General features: G+C 39.9%; 1 protein-coding gene across 2 annotated transcripts in view; it reads right to left on the reverse strand.

Moving 5' to 3' along the window:
* The window catches only part of LOC120729082 (activating transcription factor 7 interacting protein), a 32,666-nt gene extending 16,147 nt beyond the window's left edge, over nucleotides 1-16,519 (reverse strand). The window contains exon 1 of one of the 2 annotated variants that reach the window (XM_040024515.1): nucleotides 15,880-16,519. The gene's annotated coding sequence lies outside the window, so the exon portion shown is untranslated. Of the gene's footprint in view, nucleotides 1-15,869 lie in introns of both variants that reach the window. The other variant, XM_040024516.1, reaches the window with a different exon arrangement.
* Nucleotides 16,520-24,789: the final 8,270 nt, after the last annotated feature.

Consider the following 24,789-nt stretch of genomic DNA (forward strand, 5'->3'; position numbering starts at 1 on the left):
AGGAACAAAGAACACACACCTAAAAATATAAAATCAAAAGCCTACATGGTTCATTTTTTTAATCACATCTTCTAATTAGGTTTGCTTTGAATGATTCATCAAATTAAAATGAAATAAAACTATTTATGGTAATTTCCTGATTTGACACAAAAACAACAAAATAAGGTGAAGTAGGATAGAAATACAATTTTATTTAAATTGTCATTCATATTCAACCTGCACCTGTCTTCATCAACAGCCCTCTTGCCAGAGTCAATAAAAGCTTGCAGTGCACTCTTTGCCTAACCCTCCTTTCTTCCATGACAGAAACACAAAATGGCCACCAGCGCTGCTGCGAGGAGCATGCAGAGTACAAGCTGGATCAGATCACATAACAAGCCCCACCCACAAAAAAAAGAAGGGGGGAGGGGGGAAAGCAATGCGTATCTGCAGAAATCTTGATATGCATACGTAGATCTTGAGGAAACAGCAAATTTGACGACTGAGTGTTATCTCTGCATGTTAGTGATCTACTGTAAATCCTGGTTTAGCTTATTTTTGTTACAAGAGACCAGAAGTCTTGTGCTCACTTGCTCACTACCATCCTAAGCTATGATTGAAGAATTAAGAAAATCTCGACAACCTCAAATATTGCTAAATATTTTATAAGTCTGAAGAACTGGGTAATAAAATAACGCCTTTTCTCTTTCAGACTGCCGTATGTCCTTCAACCAGTAAACCTGAGACTTCGCTGTCTAAGCCTGTCAGACACTCAAGATGTTGTTGGTTTTATTTTCTGATTAACTATACACTGAAAAAGCAATTAACTGCTATCTGATATTAGACATTTTTATGAAGGCTAAATACTATGGAGGGAAAAAAGATGTCAGCCAGTGAGGTCAGAGCCTGCATTCCTACATTACTGCGCAGAATGCGCAGTCTTCCCTTCCCCCACCCTCTCCTCCTGCATCTGGATTCAATGAAACCTAAAATGGCCACGCTGATCTGCTGTGCGCAGGCACACTGAGCTCTTACTGCCTGCTACATCGGCAACAAGATCTCATGTTTAGTAGGAACCACAACAATAACCAAAAAAATCATATGTGGTAAAGTCTGACCAAAACATTTAATGTTAGCTGAAGTGATTTTATATCCTTAAACACAGGAAAAATTTTCAAAATTCCCCTAAACAGGTAGCAACCTTGGGTCTATGGCTGTCACACAATCTAAAATATTCGTACACAAATTCAATCAAAGCTTTCCTAATATTATAATACTAGGAATCTGAAGCTCCAGTTTCCAACCACAGTGGATGGAAAAGTCAGGTGAACTGGAAAATCTGAATCACCCAGAGGTTTGAGAAAAAGTGCGCGGATGTTTGCTCTGAGATAGTGTGTGCATGCCAGGAGAGGCTCCAGTCTGCCAAGACCTTGAACAGGGTGAGATGTATAGAAAACATTTAGATGGATACATTCAAACGTGGACACTTTAGAAGGGAAGAGCATGTCCAATACCAAAACTGTTAAAAGGAAAAAATGTGTTCAAGTACACATGATGGTACTGACGGTACTTTCCAGAGAAACAGGTGCAATTACAAGACTATCCTTGAACACATTCTCGATATGCTGTCAAATTCATAATTCATCTATAAGTGGATGCAGTCGCAGTTTGAACTCACTCAGCGACAGCAATAAAACTGAACACAGCCCATCAGGTATAGTCTGCCACCCGCCACAGTCAGTTTTTATGCTTTCCTTATGGATTTACAAAATTTAGTTTTCACTTTTGTTCAGCAGGCATGTGGACAGATCAACTTGGGGACCAAACTATTGCCACTGTATTTGATCATTCCTCTCTCCAGTGGGATTCCTTTATCTACATATATCCAGCTATTTGCCATCAAGACAGTGTGTGACGTTCCTTTAAATGTTCCCTTAGCTGAAAACCCCAAAGCGCATAGTAATAAAAACAACAAGTAAAAAAATAAGGAAATTACAGTAGAAAATATAAATAAAGTAGTCTTGTAGTAGTATTGTAGTAGTAGTATTGTAGAAACCAATTTCTGAAAAGTAGTCAAAAGAAAGGAAATTTCTTTTGACATGATTTTAACTGTTACGTTTAAAAGCACTGACTTTTAGCCTACCATTTCTCAAACATTGTACGCGTGATTGTGCCTCCCCCCCCCTTTCTTGTGACAAATTAGACTCCAGCGAGAGCTGGGTAGAAGGAAAAAAGGGAAGAAAACTAGGGAAAGGGTGGGGGTGGGAGAACCAGGAGATCCATGTGAATCAGGCAAGCTGAGCGGGGTTTGTGTAATGACTACAGAAAAATGCTATGGATGGTTACAAATACAAAGTGAAGTACACCATCCACCAAAATAAAGTCGACCTTAAGTTAATTTTAAGGCATTAAATAAACAAAAAACAAACAAAAACAATAACCCCACACTTTTGGTTAACTGCAGAACCAAAACATCTGCATGTAGTTGCTCCATTTTATTTTTTCAAGAGTCTGAAGGCTGTGTGGAATAACTTGAGTTTAGGTCACACTGTATGAAATAGCTACAGCTAGCACACAAAGTCAGATCCACAGCCTGACAACAGAGCACCGAACCCCTCCCCCACACCTGCAGTCTGCTCTCTGGAGGTTTACAGCCAGGCATGGACTAAACCATTTCAGGAGTAGGGGGGTTCTCATAAAAAGGGAGGGAACTATAAAGATAAATTACAATTTCAAAGCTACCTAAATGATTCAGACTCTATAGTTACATATTCAGATCTAAATAAGTCTATGCTGAACAGGAAAAGATTTGTTGTGTCTTCTAGTTCTCTTGTGGAGGCAGATATTTTACCCTTGGCTTTGAAAGACCTGTTCATTCTCCTTAAGCTTTTTGATCAAATTTTACTTCTGTCTGTGCTGCAATAACTCATCCTTGTTTATGTCTAAAGGTGGGTTTTCTCAGAAGTTTGCTGCGTGGTAATAAAGTCCAGAATTAAGGACTCACAAATCCAGTATTAACAACTTCCTCCTCTCTGTCTAAAAACAGACATTCAAGCATAAAGAGGCCATGGAACTCACACACTGTTTTCTGTGAAAAACTTTGCAGGACACAGCTAAAATTTCCTGACTCGATAATTTAGACAAGTCAACAAGCTAGCAACTTTGACACTTTCCCATCCCCCACTCTATTCCTTTGATGGGCTGCAGTGAATGCTAGAGCACAAAATGGCTGACTGCCTGAGAATGCCTTTTGTAATTAATATAGCTAGCCTTTCCCCACATACGCCTGTTTAATACCACTCTATTTTAAAAAGAACTATATTTGTTTCTCCCCTCCCTGCTGGTTTGTATAAACAGAAGACTCTTTAAGTATAAAAGGAGAAGACATATTCTAATTAACATTCATTGGACCCACAGCAGTAAATGGTCATTTCAATTGCATTTGTTGACATGTTAACATAAATTAGCCAGCTTCATAATTTGACAGTATTTATAGCGAATGTATTTGTTAGCAATGTCTCAAAGTATTCCTATTTGGCTAGGCTACAATAAAATAATAGTATTTGTAAAGTACTAGTACTTTTTCCCATATATTTCTCTCTTTTACTTCTGAAAAATATATTTGTGAAATATTGGTACTTTGTGGGTGGCATGAAGCAACCCACAAGCACACCGAGTATTACAATGGTAACTGTAAGGTAAGAGAGCTAATCCTGCTTTTGCAACTAACTTTCAAGAGAATGCGTTTTCTCGTGTTTAAATTGTTGGATTAATCTAAATCTTAAGCTTGACTGATAAGAAATTAATAGCTGGGAACAACCCTACCTTGCTCCAGATTCTTGCTGGAAGACTCGATGACACTTGGCAGACACTGATACAGATTCAGTGGACTGAATGAAATGATGTATGGACGATGGCACAATCCTAGGCTTAGCCTATTTAGTAAATGTAGTAAAGGCTAGCTCACCTTTATGAACTTGGCTGAAGTCCAAGTGCTCCAAATTAAAGGCGGACACATTTTCCCTTTCACTAGTTCTTATTTAGAACCAAACCTAGCTGGGTCAAGCATACCCATTTCACATTCACATATCAAATATCACATATAATTAAATGTTCAAACTATAATGGCAAGACCTCTTCCCAGTTGAAAAAGCACCAAACCCCTACGCTCCCTCCTGTGATGGGCCCACGTATAGCTTTTAAGTTACCCTGCAAGGCTGAACAGGTGGCTGGCCTGTCCCTTAAGTCATGATTTTACTCTGTTGCAGAAGCGAACATCGACAGCTGGAGACCTGACAGTCAAGAAGTCATTCTTGTTATACTTCTTGGACATCAGCTAGAATTCTGCTGCCTGAGGAGCATATGTAGTTGGTGCATTTTAATGTAAATTCTCCATGGACGTGAAACAGGAAAGCACACAAACCCTCATGCTAAACATGTGACTTCAAAATTTATGTAATTGGGATCCGAGCGGACACACTGACAAGGAGAGTATAATTCCTGCTTTAGAGACAGGATGAGGAGCTCAGTCATTCAGGAGAGGTTCAGGGTAGGGACAGTACTCCTCCATACAAAAGGGGCCCATTGAGATGGCTTGGATGGTTATTCTGACACATCCTAGATGAGGTTTTTCAGGTGTTCCGAGAAGTCCCTGAGATAGACCAAGGACACACCATTAGGTGGCTTGGGAACAGAATCAGATGAAGGAAGTGGCAGAGAGCAGTGGGGTCTGGGTGATTCTGCCTACACAAGTGCCGGTTACGTTGTAAGTTACGACATAACCAGAAACTCCTTTTAATGCTACACTGTAACCTTGCACACAACCTGACATGCACCTCCTGAGAAATATAACTAACTAGGTTGAAAGAGCCCACAACAACTTGACATGGAAGGCTATGGTGATCTTTCACAGCACCTTGGCCAAGAGCCTTCCATCACAGTTACCAATACTGCAGTAGAATCACGTTTGACAGCAAATTTGTTGTGACTGGAGAAAACAGATTAATGCTCTTAGCAATCGTTGCAGCAGTGGCCTGGTTACTCTGACAAAGGAAACACGGTCGCTAATTTTCTAGTGCTGCAGAATTACGCTGGTTTGTACACCTGTCATCTATTGACTTTCAGGGATGTTTTAAAGTATAACAGGAATCAAGCCTGAAGTCCACTGCCAAGTCCATGTGTTGTTGGTGCATCGTAATGTAATTTGTCCATAGACAATCGCACAACATGGAGAGTAATGCGGACATATGTACTGACCTTTATGTTCACTCACTGAAGATGAAATTCTCAGGCATCAACAGATGGAAAAGGAAAAGGTTATCCAGGCTTTAATCATGATTATACTCTGATGCGGAGCTGAAGACCGGACGGCTAAGTAGCCATTCCTGTTATATTTCTTTGAAATCCGCAGCCTGGGCAGCATGTGTAATTAGTACACTGCAAAGTAAGTTCTCTGCAGATGAGTCCCTATGGTCACAAAAAACATGGGCGTCCGAATGGACCCTCGAGCTAACTGCCTTATGACAAAATTTCCTTCAGTAGATATATAGTAGTGGTTAGGGATGTGCATGAGCAGTGTTGGGAAGGTTACTTTTAAAATGTATTCCATTACAGAATACAGAATACATGCCCCAAAATGTATTCTGTAACGTATTCCGTTACGTTACTCAATGACAGTAACGTATTCTGAATACTTTGGATTACTTAATATATTATCATGCTTTTTACAACAACGTGAATGTACTATTGCTGTGTGATTTATTACTATTACTGAAGGTCCGCGACTCCGAACCTGTAGTAAAGGGACCTCTGACTAATACGGCGGGGTCCCTGTCGGCTCGTAGCCGAAAAATAGCTTTACTTTGTTGTGTGGGTCAACTTTTCTTGCGAGAGACAGAGAGAGGCGTTGAAAGGCTGCTCCAACGGAACTTATTATTTTCGGAGGAAAACACGAACACGGTGTACAGTCGAGTCTTAATAGCTTACTTACAACTGGGCTCGTCAGGCACTCTTCTTGGCTGAAGTGGTTATTATTATATTTACATGCTTCCAGCTCCCGTTTTTCCTCGATGACAACTCGTACCTTTCCACTCCCCTTTTTCTCCCTCCTCGCACTCACAGACCCATAACGTGTATGGCAGTCCATTCTCCCTGCAACACGGACTACACTGCCCATGATGCTACATTCTTTAGAGCCATGCTTGTAGCATTCTGCCTGTTAGCTTAGCACATCAACAACAACAACGAAAAAGCGCTCTCTCACCCAGGAAACACACAGTTGCAGAGAGAGAGAGAGAGCGTCGCCCTGTAACCATGGCAACCGTAACGCTGCCGCCTGGAACAACAGCACGTAGCTGTCAAACAAAACCCAAACAGTCCTGACCCGCGACAAAATGAAACAGGAAAGTACCGCAGTGTAATCCATTTATTTCAACAAAGTAACTGTATTCTGAATACCACCTTTTTAAACGGTAACTGTAACGGAATACAGTTACTCATATTTTGTATTTTAAATACGTAACGGCGGTACATGTATTCCGTTACTCCCCAACACTGTGCATGACTAGTCGACTAATCATTGCTGTTTTCACTACTCTCTACCAGAGTTACTAGTCGTTTGAATAAATTGTTAAAATTTTAATAGATTCCCAATCCCATGAAATGATTGTGTCCTAAATGTAACGCAGTCACCTGCCACAAGATGGTGCATCGTTGTTTAGAAACACCTTACATTTGTTAATTTAGGCCTGATCTTTTTATTAACAAAATTAGAATGAGATCACAGATACAGGCCATGGAAATGAGCTTTCTCCAAAGCATGGATAAGCTTTCCCTTCGTGATCGGGTGAGGAGTTTGTCATCTGAGAGGGGTTCTGAGTAGAGCCCCTACACCTCCACATTGAGACATCTGTCATCTCCTGGGTAAGGTATTCCGGCCAAGAACCTGCCGGGAGAAGGCACAGGCGTACACCCAAGATATGCTGGAGAGATTACGTCTATTGGATGGCCTGGAAGAGGCTCGATGTTTCCCTGAATAAGCTGGAGGAGGTAGTCAGAGGGAGGAGACACAAATCTCTCTGAGACTGCATCAGGAAGGGTATCCAGTAAAAATATGCAAAAAAAACACAAAAAAACATCGGGAGTTACTTAATGTGCCAACTGTTTGTGAAAAGAATAGCTGAACACAGATTACAGGTTTTACAGTTTTATTACTGGCTAGAGTGCACAATTCGCCCAGTGTGGCCAATGAAAAATATTTTCTACCTGGGTAGTTGTAACTTGCTTCAAGCTTTTTGACCAGTTTGCTTAAAGCATTCCTTGACCACCATGTAACAGTATTGGTAATATTCATCAAACATTTGCTCCTTCTGTCATAGGGAGTGCAGCTAGTGAGTGCAGTTATGCACAGTCGAGTCATTTTTTTTTTTTTTTAACATTTCGGTCGCACATCCCCTGCTTCATAATCTGGCTGTACTTGACAGTGTGTTCTTCTTTAAGTGGTGAAACAAGTTTCTTGTTTCTATTTTCAGTGGAAACAACATTCTTTACATATTTTACACTACTACTACTTTATTGGAGGTTGCTGAAGTAGCTCCCTTTTTAAGTATTAAATCATCACCTGAGACTGGCAGTCAGCTCTTGCTATCAGACATGCCTGGGATTATCTCTTTGTTGCATGGCCTAGACAATGTATAACCATAGCTTTGCTACAGCAATGATATTGAGATATGACACTTATCATGTAATATTTATTCTGGTATTGCAGACAATATGACATTACACAACCCTACAGACCACAAAACCCTGACTAGGTGACTAGATGTTTATCTATTCGGTTAAGAAACCGAATGGAAAGCCAACTAGTCATTACGGCTGCAATTGTGTGGAAAAAACCCCAAACTAGGAAACAGTGTAGCTGCTCCTGTTTAATGGTTTACTATCGCATTTCACTTATTAGCTAACAAAACTAAAATGGTCTTCGCTTAGCAAGCATTGTCATAACATTATAACATTAAGTATCAACACAACTGAACGTTGCGTTGAACGTCGGCAAGACCAAGGAGCTGGTGGTGGACTTCAGAAGGGGTCAGCACAGAGACTACAAGCCCATCATCATCAATGGAGCTCCAGTGGAGAGGGTGCAGTCCTTCAAGTATCTTGGTGTCCACATCTCCTCAGACCTGACATGGGCTGCCCACATTCAGGTCCAGACCAAAAAGGCTAGGCAGCGCCTATATCACCTACGACAACTGAGGAAGTTCGGGGTCTCTCCAAAGATCCTCAGGATTTTCTATACAGGCGCTGTGGAGAGCATCCTCACACAGAACATGACATCGTGGTTTGGGAACAGCTGTGTGAAGGACCAAAAAGCTCTCCAGAGAGTGATCCGTACAGCAGAACGCTGCTGCAGGATTGCTCTCCCCCCGCTTCAGGACACCTACATCAGGAGATGCCGGACTAGAGCAGCGCAGATACTGAAGGACCCGTCCCATCCTGGCAACAAACTGTTCCAACTTCTGCAATCTGGTAGAAGGTTCCGCATCTTCCGGGCAAGGACAGAGAGACTCAAGAGGAGCTTCTATCCCCAAGCCATCCGTGCCCTAAACACACACACCCGCCCTCTCACATCATCTATAATTGACTGAGACAGGACTCTTCCAGACACTAAACCAAGGCACAATGTACATTTCAACTTCCTTTAATTTTAAATATGTTTATATTGTCTATCCTGTAAAATAGTCAGATGTCTATTCATATTAATGTACAGAATTCACCTGCTTGCTGCTACTACTGCACATTCACCCAATGTATATACTATATATATATATATATATATATATATATATATATATATATATATAATGTTCTTCCTCTACACCCCCCCCCCAATTTTTTTGCACATGTCGAGGAGCGTGTCAGGCTACATTTCACTGTGTGTTATACTTGTATAACTATGCATGTGACAAATAAAGAACCTTGAACCTTGAACACACTAACATAAATCTATAAAACTGACCCATTCAGATTTGATATCAAAGATCAAATCTGGGGATTTAAATATTTATGAACTGCAGTTTATGAGCATTTAAACTACTGCTGTCGCTTTGCACTAGGGCTGCCATGATTAGTCAACTAGTCACAATTACGTCGACTATCAAAATCGTCGACAACTAATTTAGTAGTCGATGCGTCGTTTGAAGCTTTGTAAGATCCCAAAAGACACAGGAATAAGTAGTAGAATTTAAGAGTGTAATAACAGACTGAAACAGAAGTTGGCAGCACTGCATGTACAAGGATGCCAGCTGCCTTTAAACCCCAAAGAAGAAGCAGTGTCCGGTATCGTAGCTGTGTCCAAATTCAGGAACCGCATCTTCCTGTGCCCGCATTAGTAGGCCAATTACGTTACAGCGACACGACGAAGATTGTCCAAATTCGAAGACTGCGACAAATTCCGCCAACAAATGAATCCTTTATTTCCCAAGATTTGAAGGATGGGTCGGGTGTATACTTCGTAGCCCAACCCTGTCCCAGAATTCATAGCGCATGCCAGCTCAGTTTCCAACAATGGCGGCAGCTAGTTAGTTTTAATATTACTCTTATTATTCTTTCTGGGTCACAAAATAAACTTAACATATTTTCAGGCGAGAATGTAGCTGTGTAAACTTCAAACACCTGCTCAGTGTATCAAGACACCACATATTTTCAAAAGTGCTCCAACGTTTTCAGAGACGTCTGTTACCCACCAGCTCGATAGCTAGCCCGGGTTCAAGGCTCACTAGAGCCGGTGAGAACACCGGACTCCCGGCAAATCGTTTTCAAACCCACTGCCATCTTTCGCTACTCAGGTTAAACATGATATATAAGTCACTTAGATAACTTAAAATGTTATTGTTTGGTTTTTTCAGTATTTTATTTGTTCCTGAGTAAATCGGTTTGGCTGAGATTAAAGTTCTAGTTTTTACACAGCTGAATAAACGTCAAGCAGACAACTGATTATCAGAAGTGTGAGATGCTCGAGAATATACTCCGGTGTCCTGTTATATTTTAGATAGCAAGGAGCAGACGGCTGAGATTATTAAGCTCCACCGAAACAATCTGCAAATTTCATTAAAATTTAATAAACTATCATCTTGTCTTTACTTTTAGTTAGCACATACCTTAAACACTTAAAGCTGTAAGCTAATGATAGTTATACAAGAGCAGATGCATGCTTGCATGCTAGTGCAATAAGCTGTACGTTTTACGTCCAATGGATGCATGATCTGATTAGTCGACTAATCGCAAAAATAATCGGTGACTAGTCGACTATCAAAATAATCGTTTGTGGCAGCCCTACTTTGCACAGTCTGCATTTAAGTTTGTTTTCTGTGAAATGCTTTCGCATTTTTTAAAATCTCAGTTTCCATTTTCTTCCGTCTTCCTGTTTTGCCATTCGCCTACACCTCTTCTTTGTTAATATTGAGTGCAGTCTTGCAGATGGAAAATGTGATACTGCCCCCATACCTTCCTGTAGTGTACTGCAGTTACAAAAACACATTTATGTGGTATGTATATGACGCGTCAACAATAAAATGATGGACTAACAACTTTTTAATAGTCGACGTCATAGATTATGTCAACAAATTGTGGCAGCCCTACTAGCCAACTAGTGTTTCTGATGTCTACTAGCAAGGGGAGTAACATCTATACATCTAGTTAAGTAGTCGCGCATATCCCTATGTAGCAGCAACTGAACTTTCTAAATAACTGAAATATAGCTAGGAAGCCTGTACAGGTAACTTGAATACATGAGAAAGACTATAGTCACCTAGTCTGAAAACTATTGTAAGATTCACTGCTTTAGGTAATGTTAAAAGGTCAATTTTTTCTGTAATTTTACAAATAACTTTCCTGATATTTCAGTCTTTATTTGCCACATCACTGCTCTTCTGTGTAACATCCCCTTAGTACTCATATTGCTACCAGACAGCTACCAGGATTAAATAATTAAAAACAGCCACAACAAAATATGAAGCTGGAAAATACGCAAGGGTAGCATGTCTTAAGCACAAACATTCTCATTTTAATAGGATAAAAATCTGTGTAAAACCTGACCACTTTTTTTTATCATCATCATCATCATCATCATCATTATTATGTGTGAAGTACAACATTACATCTGAAACAACCAAGATTTCTAATCAGCAGCACAACAAGACATCAACGACGAATAACCAGCACACAGAATTTTGAACCTAGATCACATTTCTCATCTCTCTCATTTTCAGCCCAAAGCAAAGGAACCGGCTCCAACTGGCTGAAACCGGTTCTCATAGACTTGGCATGCTTTCAAAATCTCACAAACAAGGGCAAATTTTTTCCTATTTAAAGTTAAAAATACAGTACTGGAAGCCAGCATCACACCTGACCTAACTTCCATAAGAATAATTTCATAACATAACATGTAAATGTCAGAATCTGTAATTAAATGAGAAACACACAAACTGATTTGCCTTTTCATTGTGGACAAATCAGTTATATCTCTATATTTCTACATTTGATTTATTTGATCAATCTATTAAGAATTAGCTTAAATTTCAATAAATAACCATGGTTACATGGTTTTAACCATAACTACTATGATATACCAACATGAATACCATTTCATGTTGAAGTGCACCTCTTTGTAAGAATTTAAGATACATAACAAATAACGTCACACAACAGCAGTGGCACGTATTGAGAGTATTGAGAATCAATATGCATTTTGTCACTTGACCAGTTATATAATGTGATATATTATTTTTAATTATTTCTCTACAGAAAATGCTGCAAGATACAAGTATGCTCTGTGTGACATGGTACAGTGATGTGGCCTACCTGAATGGCACTTTACGCCCTTGTCTAATATACACATTAAAATTTCAGATGAATCTGAGTTATGTCATCAAATTCTGCTCATATTTATCACTGAGGCCAAAAACTCTTGGCCTATACTTGTCATGAGCCAACAGCTGCACAGTGCCGACTTACATCTGGTTGCAAACATGTATAAACCAGGACTGCTGTCACACTAACTCCCCCTTTTCTCCACATGGAGCTCCCCAGAAGGTCTCAATTTTAATGATAAAAAACAAAACAAAATAATTTTTTATTTACAATCTTAAAATCTTAATGAAGCTAGCTCTACAAATTGCTGATTTATAAAACTCAATACAGACAATCTTACACAGGATAAGAAGTTAAATAAATTCAGCAAAGTCAAATATAACATCTACAAGAAAGCTTTTGAAAAATGTATGTGGCGCCTTTAAGGGCTGCTTCCTCTTCTGCAGATAAAAAAAAAAGAAAGAGACTGTAATGAATTACAAGTGCACCATGTGAGCACTGCCGCTGGGTGAAGTGGGGGAGGTGAAACCAAAAATAAGGCCATACCATGTTCTAAAAAGGTAAAAACCAAATATTAAACTCTTAATTTTCTCTGTTTCTATGGACACTGTTATCAATAACATTATAATGGGGAGTTGGAAAATATGAAAGACTCCAAATCTGAAGACAGATGAAATTGCCCAAACCACTTGGTGCCTGACCTTTTATGCAGTTCAGAAATCACTCCGCTGGCCTTATATCTATCTGCACATCATTTCACCAAAACCAAAACAAAGTCAGATTTCTCATTTGTAGTAAATTTGTGTGATAGGTCAAAGACAAAACCTGCTTAATTCTTGTCGGATGAGATCGACTTTAGGCCACACCCACATCCTAGGACAGTGGAATGGAAAATTACTGGACTGTACCACTTTAAACCAAGAGGGGAGGGGTGCAGCTGCCTCTTACTCACATTAGCCATTATATTTTTCTATTCTATCACATTGAAGGCTCTATCTAGATTGCAGTTTGATAAGATACAGCGATTCCTGCAAGTGTATTTTTTAAATCGCTAACTCTTCAGTAAAGCTGCCAATCCAACGACACAAAACAGAGTGACATAGTCCATTTATTACTTTGGCACTTTCTTCATTAGTTTCTATCTCAAGATAAACAACTACACATTAAGATCTGTCATTTTTTTTTGTCCCTCGCCCAAATTACCACCTTTGCAGGACACTGATTATGTCTGCAGCTTCCTAGCACCAACACGGCACAGTCGCTACACTGATAAGATAAGATAAGATAAGATAACCTTTATTAGTCCCACACGTGGGAAATTTGTTTTGTCACAGCAGGAAGTGGACAGTGCAAATGTTGTAGGACTGGCCTTTAATGTCTTGAAGTGAGGTATGAACATACCCAAGACACAAATGTACATTTCCAGTTATGAAATTTGGGAGAAAATTCATTATATTAACAGATTTTTGATTCCGTGTGGCAGATAACTGGGCAAAGGGAGAGAGTGAGGACAACTCTTTCTTGTCCTTTTTCCAATGTATTCTTGTGAATAACTAACAAGGTAGTTTTTCCCACCTGAAACAGTTTGTTACGAACAAAAACAGTGACAATGTTTAAGTAGCTTTTTGCTGTTTGTTTTAACATTTAATGTCATATTAATCAGAATTTTAAAAATTTGCCAGTGTAATATTATCAATTCTATGGTATTAGAAGGTAATTAATTTATCACTGGCCACTGCCACTGCTAGCTGACATTTTTTGTTTTACGCATTTCTAACATATACGAAGCCAACCTGGAAGTGGCTTCTATCTGACGGCCACCAGAGGGTGACAGTTGTGGTTGCAAAAAGAACCTCTGGTTCTACAGAGATCTATGGGGAAAAAAAGTTTGTTTTGACCACTAAACATTTTTGTGCGGAGTTTAGGGCTTAATCGAGCATTCTGTTTTTTTGCAACCGAAAGGGCACCGGTTAAAACACACATCCAAACTGAATACAATCTTAAAGCGAACACAGATAAAACTACAAACTGTAGCATAGCATATTACTATTACAGTAATTGCAAAAACCTGGATTACAGGAAAAGCACAATAAATAGCTACAGCAAAGTCAAATATAACTTTAAACACACACACAAAAAAAATAGGTTGTGCCTTTAAGGGCTGCTTCCTGTTCTGTAGGGAAACAACAGTCTCTGTAATGAATTACAAGTGCACCATGTGAGCACTGCAGAAGTGAAGAGGGGGAGGTGAAACCAGAAACAAGACATAATTCAAAAAATTAAAAGCAAATATGAAACTGTTGACTTTATATTAACTGATTTTTAAAATTAAAATATGTAAGATGTTGGAAAATATGATGAAAGACTACAGCACTGAAAACTGAGAAATTGCCCAAGACATTTGGTGTCTGATCTTTAGCGCAGTGTAGTGATCATGTACATCTTTCCATGTTTCCACCAAAACCATAAAAGGTGGAGATTTCAGTTTTTAAGTAAAGTCACTGGCAGGTAAAAAAACCAAAACCTGCTCAACTCTTGTCTGATCATTGACTTTAGGCCACACCCACATCCTAGGAGAGTGAAATGGAAAATTACTGGATTGTACCACTTTAAACCAAGAGGGGGAGGGGGCGGGTTCAGCTACTCAATATGAGGAATGCAGCTTTCTCCTACTCACTTCTAGTCACTTTAGACAGCTAAGTTAAAAAGATTATACTGTAGCAGTGAATTTAGGGATACCATCTAGTAACAGCTAAAAAACTTTTGTGGATATTATTTTTAAAAAAAAAGCCACATTTTCATTTAGCATCCACAGAAGATCAATAACGGACGCCACAAAGCTTTTTGTTATTTCAACATGCTGATTATATTCGCTGCTTCCTAGCACCAACATGGCGCAGTTGCTAAATTGACTTTGTAGAACTTTACCTAAAAAGCCATAAAATGAGGTACAAAAACATCAGAGACACAAGTGTGCATTTCCACATTCTGAATTGGGAAGCAAACTTAAAGTATTTGATTACTGATGAGATGTAAGAACTCTTTCTTCAATCAGCAGATAGTAAAGCGACTGTTATTTATATCAGTGGTCCCCAACCCCTGGGCCTCGGACTGGTACCGGTCCGTGAGTCGTTTGGTACCGGGCCGCAAGAGTTGAGGCTCAGGTGTGAAATGTATGGTTTTCAGGGGTTTTATCGGTTTTCAGCGTTATTTTGTTATCGTTTTTATCGTTAACTCGGTTTTCCTGGGTCTTTTCACGTGTGTTATGAATAAATCTTCTTTTTTTCGGTACCGGTACTAGTTTTATTTTGTTGTATTTATCCGTGACACCTTAAATGCCAGTTCGTGAAAATAATGTCGGGCATAAACCGGTCCGTGGCGCAAAAAAGGTTGGGGACTGCTGATTTATATAACTAAAGATAAAGATGACTTGTTTCATAACGTTTATCAGAAATCAAGGAATAGACATGTAATTTTTTTAAAGCTCAAATGTTCTAAAATATATGCTGTATGTAATTTAAAAAAAAAAAAACTACCTGAATAACAAATGTAAGATTTATCAGCATTCAAATCAATTCACAGTTTAATGCTAGCATACACGGATGTTATGACTCCAGACTGGCTATGTGCACGACTTTTCTAGCACACACAAAAAAACTAATCGAATATAACCCATTAGAGAGAAAAAAATTTAAAAATGTCTGTAAATAAAAGCTGCAAATAAAATGTTTTCACTCCGTGATATCGATTAAAAAAAAAAAACATTATCAATATACCATTATTCATTTAGCGAACACTGACACTGCTAGCTGACAGGGTTTTCATTATGCATGTCTGCTGTAATCCCGGTCTGTAGGGGTCACTGTTGCATTGTATGCAGCCAACTACCAGTAACAGATTCTTTCCCCCTAATTCATATAAAATGTTTCTGTTCAGAACCACAAGTTCCATAAAGGATGACATTCACTGCTATTAAATAAAAGTACAAATAAGCTGTTTGGGTAGCATGCTAACTGCAGTACCTCGACTCACCGAATTTCTCTACGCTGTCCGCCGACGTTCCCGCGATTTTAAGCTTCGTTCCGTACGGTCTCCTCCTCACCCGCCGGTGTCCAAACCAACTCTTACGGACCCCCTGTGTGAAGCGCCGATGCTCTCGGGATGCGTTATGAGTGCTGCATCAAGTCCACGTTCTCAAGATGAACCGGGGAAACTAGTGAGCTGTGCCACAACAACAACTGTTGTGTTCGCGGATTCAACCGACTGCTCCGCGCCCCCTCTGACTGGCGAACAGACTCCTCCTCCTTTCGCGCACGCACAAAAAAACTCCAACGGCTGACGTTGCGACCGGGGAGAGGGGGTTTGGTCGTTAAACGACTAACGGTCGCGCAGTCCAGAGATGCAGTCTGAGTGGTTCACTCGTTTTTTTTTAAAGCATCCTGTTGGTCACCGTGCTGAAGTCGGTAGATAAAAGCAGGCAAGGTATGTATATGAACCGCTGCAGGATGTTTTAGGTCGGTTAGTATGGAGGATATGCAGGACTCAAAGAAAATGTGCTGCAGCTTGTAGTTACCCTGCAGCAGGAGGAGCAGGTTTGAGACAGAATCACAGAGCCAATGAGTGGTAGAGAACAGGCAGCTGAACATTGGCATGGAGGGGGAGGGGTGTCCAGACAGAGCCCAGAGACATTACAGTGGTAAGGGGGAGGGGTTATAGGGAGGGGGAGGAGCCTTCTGCCAAACAACAGCCTGAAAATTTGTCTGTAACCTAACTACAGACAGTGGTGTGATTGTAGTTTTGTAAACCTACACTCACAGTTACACATGACCTGCTGCATCGGCAAGCATGGTGGTTATGCAGGGTGTTAGGCACATTGAAGTGTTGCACTTTCTACGCGGAAGTGCACACATGAGAAGAGTCCACCTGAAGGTCCCAGCGAGTAGTTATGTTATGTTATGTTATGTTATGCTATTTATTAGAAACAACGGCCTTTTTGCAGTCATTTCCATCTGAGACCACAAAGCATTAATTCAGGTCAGCCATTTTGTGCACTCACTTGTGCTTGAGGAACTTGCTGTTCCCCAAGAGGCCAGCAGGGGGTGAGTTATAGTGGTCTTATATTCTCATGTTTGTTGGTATTCCAGAAAAGGAATAGCTTAAACCTTTGCACCTCGTGTTGTCTGAGTCCCTTTGCAGCAGAATCCATGTGATCGGGAGCAGGGGAGCTGGTATCTGTGCTCTCCAAGAGCCTGCGTGTCTCTCTCTTTCTCACACCCTTTTGCACACCAGACATGTCTGCAGTGCTGGAGAAAGCAGCCTTGAGCTTAGACAAGTCACCCCCTGTGGTCAAATCAGCTAGGCTACACTGTAGCTTAGTTCTCATACATTGATATTGGGGCATAAATTGAACACACAGCAATAAAAAAAACATTTACATTTTCCTTCGCTTAGGCAGTACAAGCAGCCTGAAAATAGCCTGCATAGCTGAAGCTCTCAGAGTTTGGTGAATCACCGTTTAGAGTCCTCAATAAATCATAACACGCTGCTTTGATGGTAGAAGTATTTTTGCATAGTTACCCGTGCAAGTGAAGGAATAAATTCTTTTAAAATTAGAGTACTTTTCAATTTATTTGTCGGGATCATTTAAAATTCCTAATGCTGGAAATCTCACTATATCGGCAGGTGAGCTTGTATGTTTCGGCAGAGTTATAAAGCTGTCTGTACACATGCCTCTTTATTTAAAAAAAATAAATCTCAATAATTGCATTTGTTTCACTCTGTCTTTACACACTCATTTGTAGCCACAAATTTGCTTATTAAAACCCACAGCAGGCTTGACTTCCTGCAGTAATAAAAAAACTACATTTGTATGCATTAGTTTGAAGTACGCACACTTTCACATAATACTTGTTGATAATTGTGAGTTCTTGAGTGGTGTTTTTTGTGTATACATGTATTTATAACAGGGTCCATTCTTCTCCAGCCTTAAAGCAGAATTTTTCCATGTTCCCATTTCCTCCAAATATACCTTTGGTAAGATTTGCAAGGTTGCAGTCTCAGCTTCCACCAGTCTCTCACCTTAATCGAGCTTTCAGAAAGGCGTTGGCTTATCCAGAGGTCGTCTGTGCATAGGTAAGGTCTCCCTTTACCGATGCTGAGCCGGGTCCCTTGTCATCATATGGAGTTTTCAATTGGCCTTTCTGCCCAGCAGTTCTACAGTGTTCCTGTTAATTACCGCTATTAATGATATTATAATAGTCTTTTAAGCATCAGTTAGCTTAACTCGAGATTTCCTAAATAGGAGAGCAAAGTTGGAGTGGTCAGAAAATTTGTCGGTACAAGTCCATTCACCCACTTTCTTCAGGGACGCCAGGGAGCGCTGGAGCCTATCCCAGCTATCATAGGATGACAGGCGGGACACACACATGAACTGTATGAGACCTAATGAGTTAATTAATGCTGACTTCTGAGAGTTTCCTTGAATATTTGGGATGGGAGTTAAATATATAATGAAATGACACATCTAATTTCCCCGAAGGGCTTTATTCATTTCTTTTTACTTTGAAATTTAATAAACGTTTAATTTGCCTTGAGGTGTCCAAATTTCTGCATGTATTGTAGTGCTTGTTTATAGCAGAAGGAGATTTTGGGTAGGCATGAGTAACAGACACTTGTTTTCAGTGTATAATTTTATTGACTTTGTGAAGCTAACCTCAAACTAACAAGCTAAATATATAAACCTCCACAAAAGCTATGTTGTCTGTTTCAAATAGAAACAATTCTGGAAGGACAAACAATTCTGGAGGATCATTTTTAATATCATTATATTAAAAATATTAGTTTAATACCAAAGCCCACATTAAATTTAGCTTTAACCACCATCCGCACACACTGTTTTTAACCTCAGCTGAACACGATAAGTCAGCCACAAAGCCAATGATAAAGAAACTGTAGCTCATGGTAAACCACAATCATGATCTGCCAGCCAATTTGTCTACATGGTGTGCCAGGTCCTTTAGAGTCTCAGCGTAAACAAGAGAACGCCAGAAAATCATATTAAAAATTAACTAAAGTTCTTTATGAGCACAACAAAGGGTGCAAAGTTTCAAATCGAACTTTAGATAGTCTTTAATTTGCCGTCTTCCCAAGATAAAGTCCACGTAAGGTCAGATTACGCTAATACGTGTTGGTAATAGTCTGGTTGTCATGTGCTTCCTGCATTCAGTCAGCTTCCTTCCCGAACCGTGTGGTATTTACAGTAGTGCAAGCATGTGGGAAGAGGACTGTTTCCACCCATGTGCCTCATGTCAGAGAAGTGTAAATAGCATCCCAAACTGATTATTCCATATGGATTTGTGAAAACAGCTTATGTAAAACACTGAATCTGTTACTGAAATGGACCTTTATAAGAGTAGAGAACATATCTCTACATATGAGCAAAAATAAAATACAATAACACAAAGTTTTCAAACCACACCCAGCATTGACCCGCCTTCTCTTGATCTGATAGGTAAAGTTTTTAAGTTATTTCTAGGTTGCAGTACTGTTGTGTTGACAAAATCTGGTCACCGGCGCTGAGGCAGACATAAAACCACTGTTGGGATTGTAAATCAAAAAGTGACCTATTGTAAGTTACTTGTTTCTTTAAAATAAATACTCCAATTAGTAACTAATTGTTTACACCCCCTTAATATTTTAATCACGTTTTCACACAGAATTTCAACACGTTGAACAGTGTTAGTTCATAAATTAATGTAGCAAAATATTTTGATCACTATATAAAAATAAGGTTTGAAACTGAAGCTAGAGACTAGTATTAGCAAAAAGGTCCAGATGTTGTTGGTCTAGTGACATCTAGAGGAAGGGTTTACAATTCATATACAGAAAATTGATTTTCATGCTTTCCAGCAGTAGAAGAAGGAAAAAAAACATCTCCTTGCCTGTATTGTCGCTAAAATTGTAAAGTTTTCTATCAAGATATAAGGTAACAATATAGGAAGCTGAGTCATGTGAAAAAGGGCGTCCCTCCTTGGATAACGAGCCTGCTCATTTACAGCCATGGTTCCAGATACTCTGTGTTTAAATGTTCAGCCTGAAGATGAAACAAGTTTTATTAATTGTTTAAAAATAATGAAAAAAAATCTTCTTGGGTACATCAGTCTGTTTAGTAAATTTCATCCTAATCGCTGGTAGAAAAGTACAATCAACAGGACAGTGGCAAAAAACAATCACCATCATTTACTAATTAATATCTGCTAAGACTGTGGTCATACTGCTTTTAAGTCAGTATGAGGTCATCACGGTCTCTGTGTCTTTTCTCATTGCTAGACCTGATTATCCTGTTCTTCCTGCTCTTTCTTGGGAATTATTTCTCTGTCAGTGTCATTTTTTGTCTAGCATGCTTATGAGTTAGCATTTCTTAAACCAGAGGTTCCCAAATTGTGGGGTCCACCCCCTAGGGGGGGCGCAGAGCCATTGCAGGGGGGTGCGGTATGAATTTTTCTTGTAAAACAAAGGTGGGCCCAGCAAAAAAAGTTTGGGAACCACTGTCTTAAACTAAGAAGTTCAGAGAACTTGCTTTTCCCGAAACCGAATGATGCCATTTTCTGGGGATCGCAACTGTGCTTATTTCCTGGAAGAGTCCTGGTTTTGTTTTCATATCCAAAATACGTGATGATGGTGCCGAACTAAAGCCCATGTGTTTTCCCATAGATGTCTTGGCTATTGCATGAGGTTAGTGAATAAAGGTTTGGTTAAATGGAAATTTAATCTATATATATATGACAAACTGTCATAATAACTATTGTATGGGTATCAAAATTTAGGAAAAAAATCAGGTCTGGTGTTCCTTTAAGCTAAGGACCAACTGACCTACTTTTAGTCCTTCTGAAACAGTAAGGGAACCAGCAAACCTGCATCATTTAATATGATTTTTTTAAAAATTAAGTAGGATATTGAGATACAGCATCCTGTCACAGTATACATATGACGACAGAAACTACACGATATTGAAACATTTAATATCGCTGCTTTATTGAAATACACATGGTACTATTGTAAACAATGCTAGGACCTTTCTAATAATGTTCCAATGTAGTAGGTGGCGTTATCGTGCTTATCGCTGCTTAATACCTGCCATAAAATGAAAGAACAACAAAAAGACAGTCAGTAACTAGCTAGCAAATAGACACCAAACACAGAGGCTCTAAAACAGTCACTGTAAATCAAACAAGCTCATCATCAGTCTTTCCTTAAACACACACACACATTCACAAGTAATTTTGATTCAGTTGGCATTGTGTTGGTGGCAGATGTTTGGCTCTGTCACTCTTTTATCAGTTCATCTGGTTGCATTTTCACTATCATTTTCACTATTGTATTCAGAAAGAGAACCGGCTCTTTCGGCTCCGAACCGGCTCTTCAGGTTGTTTTGTTGCTTTAATTAATTTATTATTAACAATAATATAAAATTATGCACAAAAGGAATTCCTAATGTACAAAAAAAGTGGTTTTATTTATATATGTTTATATATAAATATTAGGGGTGCAACAATACACAAAATTCACGGTTCGGTTCGGTTCGATACTTTGGTGTCACGGTTCGATATTTTTTCAATACAAAAAAAATGTTCATGCCTTTTTAATTTGTCATTTATTACATTTTCACGGCACATTCCGCACCACATCTCTGTGCATTCATCATTTGTTTGAAGCCAGCTCACCTCCTGTAACTACTTTTCCGAGAATACGTGCTTCTTTTGTGGTTCGGACTCCTTCTGACATTTCTTTGGAGGTGGAGGAACATCACAGTAATTGCTTAAAGGAGCTTGCTTCTTCGACATCTTTAAGAGTTCTAAACAAATGTCTGTCCTCCTCCTGAAAATCTTATGTACGCAAACATGCATTGCAACTTCTTATCTTGTGCCTGTTTTTTATTTTGACAGCGAATGCGCACCTGCGGACCACTTATGTGCAGCCCTGGTTATTTCGCTTGTCATATTGCAGCCACAGTCCATGAAACCATAAAGCTGCACTTTCTTTTTGCCTTATAGTCTGATTTGTCATAACTTTTCCGTTTTGTGGTAAGCTTTTCTTTGGCTGTCACTTCTTCACCCTGACCTGTCTTATTTGGCTCAGCAGAACTAAAATATTGTGGCGAGCTCAGACAAGGAGGAGACGGAGGTATCGTTTGGTCTTGCTTCCCGTGAGCTAGCCAGGGAGCACAGCCGTTTATTGACATCTGCAGAAGAACACTGCCGTTAGCTAACTGCTCAGCGCAGCAACAGCACAGCAACAGCACAGCAGCAACAACAACACCACACAGGGCGCCCTCTGACCCCGGAAGGACACACCGTCGCAGCGAGAGGGCGTCACCCGTCACTATGGCAACATAAACAAAACATAACTGTACAAACAGAACCCCGAACAGCCCTGACCCGCTACATAGCCCCCACCTAAGGGGTCAGTCGTCCCCGACGACCCCATTACCCCACACAAAGTCCTGCAAATGTCCAGGTGCCTTCTTTTGGCGCACCGGCCGGTCACGACCGGCGGGGAGAAAGTCACTCGGGTCAGAACATGGGGTGCCACCATCATCCCACTTCTGACACCAATGTGGCGAGCTCAGACAAGGAGGAGACGGAGGTATCGTTTGGTCTTGCTTCCCGTGAGCTAGCCAGGGAGCACAGCCGTTTATTGACATCTGCAGAAGAACACTGCCGTTAGCTAACTGCTCAGCGCAGCAACAGCACAGCAACAACAACAACAACACCACCACACAGGGCGCCCTCTGACCCCGGAAGGACACACCGTCGCAGCGAGAGGGCGTCACCCGTCACTATGGCAACATAAACAAAACATAACTACAAACAGAACCCTGACCCGCTACAATATATATCCTGCTGCTTTTACACACGCACTCACATAACGCTCAGCGATTCTCTGCGCGATCAACCGCTCACATGTTTAAGCTTGCTGCCGGAGATTTCACTTGTCATGTTTGCATAGTAAGCTAACGATTGATAAGACGATGTCAGAGGAATTGGTGCGCAAATTATCATCACTCACCAATCAGTGCTGTCGCTCTCTATACACAGTTCGTGCGATTGCAAAGTGAAAGCAAAAAACAAGCGCAAATTCAAACGCGATTTCAATATGTCACATATTGACAGTGGCTCACCGATGCCAATGACATAATTACCCAGCTACATTTCCGAAAGAATGCAAAAAGCATTGACATATATTTTTCCTTCCTACGATAGGCCAACGGGCAGGGCAGAGATAGATTTTGGTAGCCCAACTGGAAAAATCGCTAGCCCCGGGACGTCAGGCAGGCGATTTTGCGAGCCCTGTATCTGATTGAGGAATCACTCATCTTTGGAAAAGAGAGTTTATTACAGAGAAATGGCTCTTTCCAAACTAAAAGCTATACTATATGCTTCTTCTGGGCTATATTCTCAGCAGCATATTAAACATACTGTATCAGGTCCCCATAAGGAGAATCATGTGCTAACGGCTGTCTAAATGACTCTGGTAAAGTTTGTAGCATGCCTGCTTGTTGTTTTTGTCTGCTTCCACTTGTCTTTGCACTAGGATGATGTCGGTGTAAATGTGCAGAGGTGGGACCAAGTCATTGTTTTGCAAGTCTCAAGTAAGTCTCAAGTCTTTATCCTCAAGTCTCAAGTCAAGTCTCAAGTAATGTCAGGCAAGTCAGAGTCGAGTCTCAAGTCACTGGTGTAAAAGTCCAAGTAAAGTCACAAGTCTGAAATTTTGAATTTCAAGTCCTTTCGAGTCTTTAAAAAAAAACAACGAAAAAAAGCATGTTGCAGTTATGCTAAATGTAAATATTAGACCATGTAATTTTTAAATCTGTGTTTTTCTCAACACATGACAAAATAGTGAACTTAGAAAATATACACAAATTGTGAAATTGCACCTCTTTAAAATGCAGCTCAATTAAACCTAGCTCCAAGAATAATTTTCACCGACAGTTCTGAGATAAGCTGCATGTTATTCTTGGATGCGCTTGTAGGACCGGCTTTAAAATCGCATGACAAAAATATCATACATAAATAAATGATTTTTTTTTTTTTTAAATATCATTTTAAAAAAAACCTGCATCACCAACGTAGCCTGGAAAACATTTGCTAGTTAGATGAAGTCAGCTATCTCATCGTAGCATATTTATATGCATATTTATAATTATACGCTTCTTGGAGTGAGTGCATACACTCATGAAGTTTAGTAACTTCCGGTCACTGCAACAAGCCCAGGTACAGTTTACCGACGGATGGGTACAGGACCTTGAAATGCACCGTGTAGAAAGTAAAGACCATCGTACGTATCATAAGTTTACCAGTCTCACAAATCGTCGTCATAAATACACATTCGTTAACCGTTTATTAATAGGACCTTTGAGCTCAATGGTAATTAATTAGCAGTGGAAATAATTTCTGGTAGCATCACAGAAATGTAGCAGTGACAATAATACTGTATGCTGTAATCGTACTGGGCAATTAGTGATACAAAAAACCTGTTTTATCCTGTGAATAAAAGTATATGTTTTTGTCAATGTACCATAATAACAGAAGCGAAACGCAATATTGTGTCAGGACAATTCACTATTTATGCACAATAAACAAAGGAGCATAGCGCGACAATTTCTGTTCAGCGCCAGACTTGCTTGTAACCTATATCACCAATTATGTTATGAAAATGACGCATTAACTACTACAGCAGACTGACCTTCGTGTAAATGCTTGGAGCAGACTAACCTGTGAGCTGGAGTGTTCTGGGACGTTATATTTGCTCTTTGAATGGCTGCAATCCAGTCGCCTCTTTGTTACTTCGGAAACATGGCTCGAACAATTTCTCTTCAACGACGTAATCCGATAACAACCGATCTCTTTACCCGTCGGCTTCCCGTGGCTGTCATGCGACCGG

Source organism: Simochromis diagramma, unplaced genomic scaffold (assembly GCF_900408965.1).
Source record: "Simochromis diagramma unplaced genomic scaffold, fSimDia1.1 OVJJ01000302.1, whole genome shotgun sequence".
Lineage (NCBI taxonomy): Eukaryota > Metazoa > Chordata > Actinopteri > Cichliformes > Cichlidae > Simochromis > Simochromis diagramma.